Source organism: Schistocerca nitens, chromosome 1 (assembly GCF_023898315.1).
Source record: "Schistocerca nitens isolate TAMUIC-IGC-003100 chromosome 1, iqSchNite1.1, whole genome shotgun sequence".
In the NCBI taxonomy this organism is placed as follows: Eukaryota; Metazoa; Arthropoda; class Insecta; order Orthoptera; family Acrididae; genus Schistocerca; species Schistocerca nitens.
Genome location: NC_064614.1, coordinates 1,133,899,480 through 1,133,909,409, shown reverse-complemented (window position 1 = coordinate 1,133,909,409; position 9,930 = coordinate 1,133,899,480). Strand labels below are relative to the sequence as shown.

At 50.2% G+C, this 9,930-nt stretch overlaps 1 pseudogene; it reads right to left on the bottom strand.

The window, feature by feature from the left end:
* Positions 1 to 3,410: 3,410 nt before the first annotated feature.
* Positions 3,411 to 3,528, bottom strand: LOC126208643 (5S ribosomal RNA; annotated as a pseudogene).
* Positions 3,529 to 9,930: the final 6,402 nt, after the last annotated feature.

Sequence of the window (9,930 nt, the reverse complement as noted above, 5' to 3'; positions counted from 1 at the left end):
CCAGGCCGACACGTCACGCCACGCCGCAGCGAGCCGTTCAGTGTAGGCGCTATTTGTGGCCAGGTGCCGAAGAGCCGGCCTCCTGTCGCAGTCTCCACAAGCCACAGTCTTTCAGAAAGGACGTAATTACTCAACAGATGGAATTGTGAGGCGTCCCTTGAACTGCTCGAAGATGCTACACGTCCTACTCTGGTGACCTACAGAGACGGGAAGCTCCCCACAACATAGCGCAAATTTAAAAGAAACAAAATCGCGCAACGGATAATTCTTTTCTTTTTGGGTCATCAGTCTTCTGTCTGGTTTGATGCGACCAGCCACGGTTTTCTCTCCTGTGCCAGCATCTTCATCTCAGAGTAGCACTTGCAACCTAAGTCCTCAATTATTTTCTGGATGTATTCCAATCTCTTTCTGCCTCTATAGTTTTTGACCCCTATAGCCCCCTCTAATGCCATGGAAGTCATTCCCTCATGTCCATTCATCCTGTCCCTTTGATTTTATCCATACTGGATGAGAGGTCGTGGTTGTGAATGTCAATGTTAAAAAATACACTCCTGGAAATTGAAATAAGAACACCGTGAATTCATTGTCCCAGGAAGGGGAAACTTTATTGACACATTCCTGGGGTCAGATACATCACATGATCACACTGACAGAACCACAGGCACATAGACACAGGCAACAGAGCATGCACAATGTCGGCACTAGTACAGTGTATATTCACCTTTCGCAGCAATGCAGGCTGCTATTCTCCCATGGAGACGATCGTAGAGATGCTGGATGTAGTCCTGTGGAACGGCTTGCCATGCCATTTCCACCTGGCGCCTCAGTTGGACCAGCGTTCGTGCTGGACGTGCAGACCGCGTGAGACGACGCTTCATCCAGTCCCAAACATGCTCAATGGGGGACAGATCCGGAGATCTTGCTGGCCAGGGTAGTTGACTTACACCTTCTAGAGCACGTTGGGTGGCACGGGATACATGCGGACGTGCATTGTCCTGTTGGAACAGCAAGTTCCCTTGCCGGTCTAGGAATGGTAGAACGATGGGTTCGATGACGGTTTGGATGTACCGTGCACTATTCAGTGTCCCCTCGACGATCACCAGTGGTGTACGGCCAGTGTAGGAGATCGCTCCCCACACCATGATGCCGGGTGTTGGCCCTGTGTGCCTCGGTCGTATGCAGTCCTGATTGTGGCGCTCACCTGCACGGCGCCAAACACGCATACGACCATCATTGGCACCAAGGCAGAAGCGACTCTCATCGCTGAAGACGACACGTCTCCATTCGTCCCTCCATTCACGCCTGTCGCGACACCACTGGAGGCGGGCTGCACGATGTTGGGGCGTGAGCGGAAGACGGCCTAACGGTGTGCGGGACCGTAGCCCAGCTTCATGGAGACGGTTGCGAATGGTCCTCGCCGATACCCCAGGAGCAACAGTGTCCCTAATTTGCTGGGAAGTGGCGGTGCGGTCCCCTACGGCACTGCGTAGGATCCTACGGTCTTGGCGTGCATCCGTGCGTCGCTGCGGTCCGGTCCCAGGTCGACGGGCACGTGCACCTTCCGCCGACCACTGGCGACAACATCGATGTACTGTGGAGACCTCACGCCCCACGTGTTGAGCAATTCGGTGGTACGTCCACCCGGCCTCCCGCATGCCCACTATACACCCTCGCTCAAAGTCCGTCAACTGCACATACGGTTCACGTCCACGCTGTCGCGGCATGCTACCAGTGTTAAAGACTGCGATGGAGCTCCGTATGCCACGGCAAACTGGATGACACTGACGGCGGCGGTGCACAAATGCTGCGCAGCTAGCGCCATTCGACGGCCAACACCGCGGTTCCTGGTGTGTCCGCTGTGCCGTGCGTGTGATCATTGCTTGTACAGCCCTCTCGCAGTGTCCGGAGCAAGTATGGTGGGTCTGACACACCGGTGTCAATGTGTTCTTTTTTCCATTTCCAGGAGTGTATATCGGCTCAACCACTTGTTTGTAGTGTAAAACACTAAGATTGACGCGTTTCGGAAGTCAACCTTCCATCATCAGAATAATAAAAAGTAAAAGAACCTGTAAAACTCGCCAAAATGGAACATGCACCAGGCACAATAAAATTGATAATAAAATTAAAACATCGTGGCTACTTCCCTTGTTGCAACCGTGTCTTCCAAGGTGCATCTCCACATAGTCGTCAAAATATAAAAAAAACCTAAAATGGTGTCGCCTATGGTGTTCAACATCTAACCACATGGCTCTCTCCTCTATCGTCGCAAACCGCCCGTGCGTCTTCGTTGATACCACACACCACGTAGCCAAACACGACACTGAAACGCGAGTGAGCTCACGCGCAAATAAACAAGGAAGTCACAGAGATGTCTATACAACCAGATAACGTATACATGTTCCAAGGACCTCATGAAATGATGGTGTCCTGCCAATTGCTAAAAATTTAGTTACTAAAAGAAACCAGTGAAATGTTTGAAAAAGTTATTTGTATCACCAGTTAGCTGTTCATTCATTGTGTTCTGATTATCCACGCTATGTATCGTCATTTCCAGCTGTTCTAGTAGATCCAGCTTTTTGCCTTTGTCCTATCTATGTAAAATAACGAGATCCTGATCTATTCCCAACATGGGGTGTCCCGTTTCCCAAATATGCGTGGCTACAGCTGACTTTTCGAAATTATTAAGCCGGAAAGCATCGCTATGTTCTTTGTAACGTACTTTAAAGGACCTACCAGTTTGGCCTGCATAGCTTGCCTTGCATGTGTTACACTGAATTTTATAGACCCCAACCCTCTCATATTTATTGCTTTCCTGCTGCAAATTATTTCTTAGTTTAAACAGCAGAGTATTATTGGTCTGAAAAGCGATATCAACTTTAAAAGGATTGAAAATGTTAGCCACTTTTTGCGAAATATCACCGAAGTATGGTATTGCGACACTCTTAATATTATTTGCGGTATTCTGTTGTGCCTGGTGCATGTTCCATTTTAGCGAGTTTTAACAGGTTCTTTTACTTTTTATTATTCTGATGATGGAAGCTTTACTTCCGAAACGCGACAATCTTAGTGTTTTACACTATAAACATGTGGTTGAGCCAATATATTTTTTAACATTGTCATCTTGTCCCTTCTCCTAATCAGTGTTTTCCACATTTTCCTTTCCTCTCCAATTCTGCGCAGCCCCTTCTCATTCCTTACTTTATCAGCAGCACTCCGTCTTCAGTCCACAAGTGGTCCATCGGGACCATCCGACCGCCGTGGCATCCTCAGATGAGGATGCAGATAAGAGGGGCGTGTCGTCAGCACACCGCTCTCCCAGTCGTTAAGATGGTTTTCTTTGACCGGAGCCGCTACTGTTCGGTCGAGTAGCTCCTCAATTGGCATCACGAGGCTGAGTGCACCCCGAAAAATGGCAACAGCGCATGACGGCCCGGATGGTCACCCATCCAAGTGCCACCCACGCCCGACAGCGCTTAACTTCGGTGATCTGACGGGAACCGGTATATCCACTGCGGCAAGGCCGTTGCCCCATTACTTTATCAGGCCACTTAATTTTCAACATTCGTCTGCAGTAACACATTTCAAATGCTTCGATTCTCTTCTGTTCCGGTTTTCTCACAGTCCATGTTTCACTACCATACAATGCTCTACTCCAGAAGCACATTCTCAGAAATTTCTTCCTCAAATCAAGGTCGATATTTTATATTAGAAGACTTCTCTTGGCCAGGAATGCCCTTTTTGCCATTGTTAGTCTGCTTTTGATGCCCTCCTTGCTCTGTCCGTCATTAGTTATTTTGCTGCCTAGGTAGCAGAATTCCTTAAATTCATCTACCATTGACGTTACGTTTCTCTCTGTTCATATTTCTGCTACTTCTCATTAATATCGTCTTTCTTCGATTTACTCTTAATCCATATTCTGTACTCATTAGATTGTTCATACCATTCAGCATATCACGTAATTCTTTTTCACTTCCACTCAGGATAGCAATGTCATCAGCGAATCGTATCACTGACATCCGTACAACTAATATTCTAGTTCCACTCCTGAACCTTTCTTTTATTTCCATCATTGCTTCTTCGATGAACAAATTGAATAGCAGGACGAAAGACTACATCCTTATCTTACACCCTTTTTAATCCGAGCACTTCGTTCTTCGTCGTCCACTCTTATTATTCCCTCTTGGCTGTTGTACATATTGCGTATTACTCTTCTCCCCCCAAAGATTACCCCTATTTTTCTCAGAATTTCGAACAACTTGCACCATTTTATATTGTCGAACGCTTTCTCCACGTCGACAAATCCTATGAACGTGTCTTCATTTTTTCTGTAGTCATGCATCCATTATCAACCGCAACGTAAGAATTGCCTCTCGGGTACCTTTACTTTTCTTAAAGCCAAACTGATCGTCATCTAGCGCATCCTCAATTTTCTTTTCCATTCCTCTATATATTATTAAAGCAACTTGGATGCATGAGCTGTTAAGCTGAGTTAGCGATAATTCTCGCACTTTTCAGCTCTTGCCGCCTTCGGAATTGTATGGATGATGTTTTTCCGAAAGTCAGATTGTACGTCACCAGATTCATACATTCTACATACCAACGTGAATAGTCGTTTTGTTGCCACTTCCCCAATGATTGTAGAAATTCTGATGGAATGTTATTTATCCCTTCCTACCTCCAAAGCTCATTTAAAATCTGATTCAAATACTGGGTCCTCTACCTCTTCTGACTCCCGTTTCTTCTTCTATCACATCTGACAATTCTTCCCCCTCATAGAGGCTTTCAATGTATTCTTTCCACCTATCCGCCCTCTCCTCTGCATTTAATAGTTAAATTCCCGTTGCGCTCTGCAGTCACCGAATGTTGTTTGTTGTATGCTGAGTCTGTCCTGCCGACAATGTATTACTAAGTGCAATTACTAGCGGTGGCGCCCCCTAGGCTGAATGGTCGGAGCGCCCGACTGCTATGCAGTGGGTGGGAGTTCGATTGGCCAGATCTGAGATTTTCCCCGCTCGGGGATTGGGTGTTGTGTTGTGTTGTTCTCATCATCATTATCTAGACGCAAGTCACCCATTGTGGCGTCAAATGAAAAGACTTGGAGCTCGGTGACCAAACGTCCCCATGTGAGGACTCATGGTCATCAATATATAGTAACGTTCTGGCAGATTAAAACTGTGCGCCCGACAGAGACTTTGCCTTTCGCGGGCAAGTGATCTAGAGCAAGTGATAGAGCACTTTCCCGCAAAAGGCAAAGGTCCCGAGTTCGAGTCTCGGTCCAGCACACAGCTTTAATCTGCCAGGAAGTTTCATATCAGCAGTCTGCTTTCGGTCGGTGAGCGGCGAGGACGTCTTGTTTACGTCCCGTCCGCAGAGTCGCGAGCGCGTGTAGTTTGTTTACTTCCTCGCCGCAGCTAATACTCGCGTCCGTTAACACTGAGTCGCCATGGCTCATTCGTACAGAAAAGCTACCATCAAGATCAGCTTCCAGCCCGACTACGCACGACCACGAGCCTTTGAAGTCGAACGATTCATCCGTGACGAAGTTCAAATACCAACACAGCACATCATCGGTATCCACCTATCCATCACGAGTAGCGTCGTTTACATCAAGATGGTCGATGACGAGTTATGTCACGCAGTTGTTAACAGATGCGCGAACACTCTCAAGTTCAAACACTCCGATGGTCACATCGGAGAGGTTACTGTTGACCATGCTGGACTAGGATTACGCACACTAAGAGTCTTCGAACTCCCTTTCGAAGTACCACCGGACGTCGTTACCTCAGCTTTCCGCGTGGCCGAAAAATGGAACACCTTCGAGACGTACCAGGTCCTCAACGGCGTCCGACAAGTGAAAATTGAATTAAAGAAACATGTACCGTCCTACTTAGTCATAGGTGGCTGTCGAGCAATAGTAATGTACGACGGACAACGTCGTACTTGTTCTGGTTGCGGCCAGGAGGGTCATGTGCGCTCGGCGTGTATTCAACGTCGGGTTACACAACTTCCATTGCATGACACGACACCACCTCCTAGGCTCACGGCCCTCCCCCTCAATTACGCAGAGGTGACACGATCGACCGTCATGACAGACGACAACCCCCCCGGAAGACAGGAAGCGTTAGAATGCGCACCTGTCGCCGGTCCTGGATTGACCAACACCATTACGGTGTCTGCAGAGGTTGAAGAACGCCGCCCATCGACTCCACATGAAGATTCGGACGAGAGAATGGAACTTGACGCTAGGGTTGTACCGACCTCTGCCTTTCTACCTGAGGGGGAACCACAAACTCTTTCGGACACAGAAACCCACGTCCGCAAACAAAGGTTACCGAGAAAACATAAAAAACGACGTCGCACACCCACAGACGATTGCCTCCAGCGGACGTCTTCTCCAGTTGACGACCGGACGGCCGACGAAACGACGAGGAAAATGGATGACACGAGATCGCCCTCACCTGTCACTTTGTCTGACTTTGACAAACCCGATTCCGCTCTCTCTGACAAACGGATGGCCAGCACAGCGCCCGCCGTTGGTACACAACCGGAAACAACTGCGGATTCACCCTTAGTCACTCAGCCCACAAGTGTTCTACCGCAGCCACCGTTAACTTACGGACATTGGGCGGATGACATTGAAGACGATTCTACTGGCGCTGTGGTGGATGAGGAGAGGGGTCTCTCCTCCCACACCTCGCCCCTCCCGAGTAGCAACAGATGACGGCGCGGACGCGGCCAGCAGATCACAGGCCACACCTTTTACGGCGACGCTGACGGCGGCCCCCACCGCAGGAGACGATGTACAGACCTATCGCTTAACATCAACTTTAACACCATTCGGACACGTACGAAGTTGTCGCTGCTCCAAGACATGCTCAATGCAGCAGACGTTGATATTGTCTTTCTCCAAGAAGTCTTCGTCGCCGATTTCCCGGGTATGTATGGTTATACGGCTCATGTGTCCCACGCCTCGCCAACTAACAGTGGAGTCGCAATTCTCCTCAGAGAGGGCCTCGTTGGCGGACGAAGTCCGATATCTCCCCGACGCTAGAGGAATGGCCGTAACGGTGCAAGGCGTCCGGTTTATCAATGTGTACGCCCCTTCAGGAACGAATCGCCGTCGTGACAGATCGCTCTTCTACGCAGAAGGAATAGCACCGCTTTTTCAGGGCAGGCACGATGACTTGATATTAGGGGGCGATTTCAATTGCACCCAAGCACCTAAAGATCAGCTGCTACGCCATTCACCGTGCCCCGAACTTGGGACACTCATCAGCGATCTCCAGCTGGTAGATACATGGGAACATGTCCGAGGAAATAGACAGGGATACACACATTTCATGAGTCACTCGACTAGTCGCATCGATAGGATTTACGTCTCCCGTTCTCTCGCGGCAACAGTGAGTAACGCGGAGGTGTGGCCAGTAGCCTTTTCTGATCACGAGGCCTATATATGCACCGTCACCCTTCGTCGCCAACGGGTGTGGCGCAGCCGACATCCCTGGAAATTAAACCCTGCTCATCTCGCTTCTCCGGATTGTCGACGCGCCGTCGAAGACACGTGGAGTTTGTGCGTCCGCCGCCTCCTAACGTGTCCTACGTCGATTAGTTGGTGGTTAACCTGCGCCAAGCCGGCCCTACGGCGAACCTTTATTACGTATGGTCGTGAGACTGCTGCTTGGAGGCGGCAGACGTTTGATTTTTATTTCACCGTCCCTCGCGAATGCGCCTCCTTGCCACCCACACCGGAACGACAGTTGACAGTTCAGCGTGCGAAAGCACAGATCGTAGCCCATATGCGCCGACACCTCGAAGGGACGATCGTCCGAGCGCGAACACAAGACAGACTTGCAACGGAACGACCCATCATGTACCACGTCATCCGAGAACGTACACTGCGAAGACGGGCGCTGATACAGGCCATCACCACTGAGGACGGCCGTCATCACACCACACAACGCGATATTGCTGCAGCCTTCTTCGACCATTACGCTCGACTTTATTCTGCTCAATGTTCCAACCCGACGACGGTGACAGCAGTCTCACAACTGGTTTACGGCACTGTCCCACAGGATTTACAAACTGAATTATTGAACGACATTACGGAAGACGAAGTTATCGACGCCATCGGTAAAGGAGCGGCGAATAAGTCTCCTGGCCCCGACGGGCTCCCTGTGGAGTTTTATAGAACTTTCCAGTATTTACTGGCTCCCAAGTTAACAGACATCTGTCGGGAGCTTATGTCCCCCGCGGTGCCGCTCCCTGCGACCTTCGAAGAGGGAATACTTATACCGGTTCACAAACCTAAAGGTGGGGCTCGAATACAAGATTACCGCCCGCTAACACTCGTCAACTGCGACATGAAGATATTCACCAGACTATTAGCAAACCGTCTACGACCGACCCTACCTTACGTCATCTCGCCAGATCAGACTTCCCTAGGGGGTATCAACAACATCGACACAGCACTGTGTCGATACCGTGACTTAATAGCCCTAGCCAGGGCACGCCGCATACCGGGAGCGCTGGCATCACTAGATTTTAGCCAAGCTTTTGATCGAGTGGATCACGCGTACCTAACGTCCGTTCTCCAGCACATGCAGTACCCACAGCAATTCACAGACGTCGTGATGCGCCTCCTCCGAGGGGCGACTTCCAAAGTGCTCGTTAACGGGCGTCTCTCGCAGTCCCTCCCGATTTTCCGCTCCGTGCGTCAAGGCTGCCCCTTGTCGACGTTACTATATGCTCTGGCACTGGAACCGCTCCTCTGTGGTCTCCGTCAACGCCTCACCGGTCTTACCCTACGTGACGTCACATTTCGCTGTACAGTATATGCAGACGACCTGGTTCTCGTGTTCCGCAGTCGCGACGATGTCAACAGAGCACTAGAATGGATTACCACGTACGGTGTGGCTTCCGGCAGCTGTCTCAACGTCGCGAAATCGGTCGCCATGGCCATAGGAGACGGGTTGACCCCAGCGTGTGTCGAACCCCTACAGCTTCGTGGTACTATCAAATGTCTCGGAATAGAGTTTCACGACGACATACGGCGCACTGCGGCTCTTAACTACCGCCGCTTATTACAACAAATTCGGGTCCAGATCTTCAACCTCCGTCTGCGGACCCTCGACATTCTTCAAAGGACACACTTCGTCAATGTTTACCTCGCATCGCGCCTTCCACACATAGCACGTGTTCTTCCAATACCGTTACTGATGGCTCGACGTCTATTGGCGGCATTCGGAGCCTACGTCAGTACAGACATGCTCTTCAAAGTCAGTTATGAGTCGCTGACCCTTCCCCCAGAAAGGGGAGGTCTTGATCTAGTCCATGTCCACGACAGAGCTGTGGCCCTGTATGTCAGCTCACACTTCAAGCTGTGGCGCCACCACCCGGAAAGTTTGACAAGTTTGCTGTTGGAGTCCTTAACTCCGCCCTCCCTTATGCCCCCACTGACGACGCAAGACATACCCCCACCCTTCTACTACTTCGGGAACTTCTACATTGAACACAGCTATGTCCGTATCGCAGTACCACCGACGAAACAGGCGTCGGCGCGGGATATATATCATGTCCTACGGCAGAGGCGCCCACCGAACATCGTGGAAACCAAAAGCCCTCAGGTTAATTGGAAGGTGGTGTGGAAGACGATTCACGCGGTTACACTGGACACAGCCGTCCGATCCACATGGTACATCACAGTCAATGGTAAACAGATCACCCGATCACGCCTCCACAAGATAAACATGGCGGAATCGCCTATCTGCGTTGACTGCGGGATACCAGACACGGACGAACACCGTCTCACATGTGGCGCGGCAGAAGACGTATGGCGCTTGGTGCGACAAATTTTGTCGTATTTTCTACGAGTGACTCCGGAACACATTACACCTCGGTTTCTACTATTTCCGGATCCACAGTATTTCCCGC